We start from the raw sequence: 5,000 nt of genomic DNA on the forward strand, positions 1-5,000 counted from the left end.
AGTACTGTCACGGCCGGAGATTATCAGGGTCAGTTTTACCTTTACTCCTTCCTGGCCCGGAGTACTGTCACGGCCAGGAGATTAATTCAGAAGGTCATGTGGCGCCTTTACTCCTGGCCAAAGTGCTGTCACGGGCCGGAGATTATCAAAGGGTCAGTGGTTGCCGTTTACTCGCTGAAGGGGGCCCAAAGGGCTCATCACGGCCAGAGATTAGTCAAGGGTCAGTGATTGCCTTTGCCCTGCCCAAAAGTGCTGTCACGGCAGGAGATTATCAGGGTCAGTGTTGCCTTTACCCCTGCCCTGGAGTAACTGTCACCGGCCGGAGAGTTAGCAGTGGTCAGTGGTTGCCTTTACCCCGCCCGGAAGTACTGGCACAGGCCGGAGATTATCAGGGTCAGTGTTGCCTTTACTCCTGCCCAAAGTGTTGTCACGGCCGGAGATTATCAGGGTCAGTGTCGCCTTTTACTCCTGCCCAAAGAGTGCTGTCACGGCCGGAGATTATCAGGGTCAGTGTTGCCTTTACTCCTGCCCAAAGTGTTGTCACGGCCGGAGATTATCAGGGTCAGTGTCGCCCTTTACTCCTGCCCAAAGGGCTGTCACGACCGGAGATTATCAGGGTCAGTGTTGCCTTTACTCCTGCCCAAGGGGCTGTCACGGCCGGAGGTCCAGCTGCGGACCCCGTCACATCGAGAAACGGCGTGGATGACTGAACGCGTTGGCTGTGAAGATCAGGAATGCGATTTATAATGTGTCCATATGCGAGGGGAAATGCCGAGCAGTGACTCCCGCGGGTGCAGGCTCGGGTCAGAGCGTTCACGTCTTTTTTTCATGTGCCGGCATGTCTCCGACATAAATTGTTTTGATTGCTGTCTTCAGTCCTACTCCCCACATCCTGCTGGCTTCCGCCGGCATGGGCGCAGGGACATTTGCCATACGACTTGTCCAAGATTTAAATGGTCTTGCGGTCTATGCAATGTAATAAGCTTACTTTTTAAGATGGCGAAAGTTTTAACGCACCCTAATGCACGTACCGTGCCGAACATTGCAGTACACTGAACTTCGCCGCCAAATTCTGCCGTTTTACTGGAATTGCGCGATCGGATGGTAAGGGTCAGGGCTCACACAACAAGCGCTGCTTAGCGTGAGCCCTGATCCCAGAAATCCATCCATTCAAAAGGTTCCAATTTAAGTAAAAAAGCTTACCGCCACACCGCAATTATCCCAGCTGTCGCTGGACTTTTACGCTCTTCATTTTATCTTACGCTCTTCGCATCATGACGAAGGCATTCTAGTGACGCTGAGTCCTTTTCCCATCTCGGCACATCACCCCAGCGCAAAGCCTATGTACAAACAATTGGACTTCGCCGTGTAGATGATGCAGCCATATGTGACAGACAGATGCACCTGGCTGTTTGAGGACCACTGAAGACTTCTTGTAACAAAAAGTCGGCATCACGGGGGTTTGTAACCAAGCTATGCGTGGCTTATGCGTGGCTATGGCTTTCCGCATGAAGTAGTCCGTTGCCAATCCTGGGCCTTCCCGGCCCCTTTTCCAAGGCTCTGGCTGCGCACCAGCTGTCAGTAAATTGCGGCTTACTATTGAACACTGTTTAGGTAGGCTGTACCGCGATCAAAGGTTCTACAAAGTGCAGTTTGCATCTTGATCCAATCATTTTGTGCCAAATTCCTGAAGACTGAATTGCAATTTACAAGTCATTTGTAATGATGTTATTGGCTGCTTTTTTAAATCTGATTAATCTTTGATTCAAAACTAAAAAAAAAACGATCAGCTACAGCTATCAAACTTGACAACAGCAAAAATCAAATATTGGCCTGCACAAATGGGCCGCTTTGACGCCGCTCACGCAACCGTAACGGCAGCGCATAAAGTCATTAGACTCAACCTCAGTCATCGGCCCCAGCTTTTTAACCGTGTTGTCCGCCCCAGCCAGTTCTGCTTACCGCCCCAGCCTAGATCACCTCGCCGCACCGTTCAAATGCCTATGTGTGTTCATATCCTCAGGCTGTTTACTGCCGGGTGCAGACGTTGTTACCGCGTGACCTCCCGCCGGCCGGGAGGGTCGTATAGGCAGAGGCCATACCGAGACCCCGGCATCCTGCCCCGCTGTGGGCATCGTAGTCGGTTGTATGCCGATATTACAGACGTCTGAGAGTTTCAATCATTGAGTGATACTTGAAACTGGCGCTCCCACTGATACGCTTCCAATGCATACCGAATTATTGCCTGCTATTGCATCCAAGGCTGCTGCATCTAATGCTACTGCATCCATATCCAATCCATGCTGAATTATTGCCCAATTTGCATTTTCACGCACGCTGGAGGCCAAAATGTGCCGGACCCAGGCATAGCTATGTCAACTGCAGTCCCTGTACGTTTGAACTTACATTGCACATCAACATACGAAGTTTTTGTCATGCGAAGTTTTTGTTTTTGTCATGTTTTTGTCATTTAAGTCCATGTTTTGGTCATGCGACTTTTGTCCCTGACGAATCTGGGTGTGCAAACATGATATTTCACACGGGGCACGCATTTTCTTCGCGATTTTTTCCGACGAACATTTTACCGTGCGGACTCCATCCTATACAAGCCTTTTCATATTACAAACTTTTGACTTCACTACACCCTTCTTAAGTTTCCTGACAAACTTAAGGCATCCGAACTTTATCCCACGAATAGTTTCCATACAGACGTTTCTGGTGCTCCTTTGCCCGTAGTCTTCTTGGTACGGTATTGATTCCAAATATGAAATGTCCAAAAGCTATGGTTTTGTTATCAGCGCCTCGAGAAGACCCTACACCCCAAACCGAAAGCAATCACGTCGCCCAAAGTATCGAACTGGCGACCCAATAGCAGCTTGCTACTGGATTGAGAAATGTTTTAAGGACGTCTTTAGCCTCTTCAACTCGGCAAATAATACGGCCAATGTAACATAACTAAATATAGCTGTGCATAACTCAACAACGCGTTTCAAGGCTGCTTAAATAATGCTTCTGTGCCAGGTGAATGGCACTCAGAAAGAGTCGACCCGAGGCGAAACACAGCGGTGACGGGGGAGGGGAGGGAGTGGCTGCTTACCGCCCAGGGCGGTCTACCCGAGGTGAAACACAGCGGTAACCGGGGAGAGGGGAGGAAGTGGCTGCTTACCGCCCAGGGCAGTCCGACCCGAGGCGAAACACAGCGGTGACGGGGGAGGGGAGGAAGTGGCTGCTTACCGCCCAGGGAGCTTGCCTCCGAGGCCTTGCGAACTTGCAATAACGGTGAAAATTGGTAGTGAGACTCTTGAGCAGCATGTGAAACTTGATTGCCGCTCGCACATCCTCTTTTGAAGACACTACTTTGCATGGCCAACACACCTGTAAGAGGCTTAGGACAAATTGGCTCCTTCCCGTATTCAGAAATGGAGAAGAAAAACTTCCAACAGTAAGAAAAATCAGGGAGGGCCGATCGAATTATTACAATTCTGGGCCGCAATCTGTGCCATATTGAATTAATTTGCATGTCTATTAAAGCTGAAATCCTGTTCGAAATGGTCACCACGCGGATTCGAAATGGTTCGACTTTTATCGATACACATATGGAACGAACCGAATACACTCTGCGGATGAATATGTTAGAATACGTGTCATCACCAAGCCTAACAGCCATTCATTCATCCCGCGGCAGTTACGGAATAAGGCCACTGACAATGTGCTATATGCAGTGATTCTTGCTTTTGAAGTGGGACAAAGAGCTCGCACAGAAACCAAGTGAGAACTGCATATCTGTAACACAGCTGTAGGCTTATGTTACGACAATGCTTTGCAAATCATTCCTCAGTGAATTGTTGCAGGCAAAGCAGCAGAATATCACATTTGCTACAAATGACAGGTTTCTAATTATTTAAAATTTGAAATTGTCGGAGTTGAGTTCGAGTCCAGTCGCACTTGCAAACGAGTCCAGACTACTCCTTTCGATACTCGGACTCAACCAAATTGTCTCATTTCACGGATGAGTTGCACTTAGCTTCGTACTTTCCAAAAAAACTGGAGCTCTTACCCGGCTCAATCTCAATGCACCGGGACTTTAGAGAGTACTCACGATTCTGGCGGCCTGCACTTGGACAAGTTTTGATTGCATTGAAGAATCCACCATGGACAAAAGGTTCATTTAAAAGCGCATTACATGTAAATAACGCAGTTTCACTTTGTTATGAAAAGGTAAATATCGCCGTGCATACCTATTAAGTCGTGTGGATTGGGCAAGTCGCGCTTTTATCGGCTTGGGTTGGCTTGATTTATTGAAACAATTAGTTTGGGTTCGCTGATGTACGATTGCGCATTGGTCACCGCAACGTCGCAAAGACTGCCCGCACGTGGCCACACTTCCATAGCCATTCCAGTGCTCATTAAAACCGAGGTCACGTACGGCTAGAGGTTAAATGAAGATTAGGCCTAATTGGAATGAGTGTAAGCCTACAATATGTGACGATCATATCCCTTAAGATACAGCACATCAGACATAAACCAACCTTTGTCATGTCTGTTGCCATATTGAAGTAATGGGGCTGGGACTAAAAAACGATGTTACCCGGATTTGACTGCGAGTTGTTTTCGGGCTTTGACTTAACCTTTGATAGAGAATTAACTCGAACGTGGCCTCTTACAGCGTGCCAATTGGTATAAACGTACGCAAATGGATAAGTGGTGTCCCGTTCATATCGTAAAGCTGGTTGTCTCAGGTAATTTCTGCTTTCAAATGACTTTTCTAAGTGATTCATATCTCGGCTGACATGGCTATTTCTGCGAAATTATAGTTTCGAGCCCCCTTGACGAGCAACGCAAAAATGGCGTACCTTGTGGAGGGCATCAACAAATGGTGTGTATTCATATTTGTCCTATAAGCTTCTTGACATAAACATCACACATTCAACATCTGAGTAGCACTTGGCCACTGATGACATGGTGTGGCACAATTATCAACAACGTCGTCCATCAGTCTT

This window comes from Pollicipes pollicipes, unplaced genomic scaffold (assembly GCF_011947565.3).
Source record: "Pollicipes pollicipes isolate AB1234 unplaced genomic scaffold, Ppol_2.1 Scaffold_4295;HRSCAF=5057_pilon_pilon_pilon, whole genome shotgun sequence".
Lineage (NCBI taxonomy): Eukaryota > Metazoa > Arthropoda > Thecostraca > Pollicipedomorpha > Pollicipedidae > Pollicipes > Pollicipes pollicipes.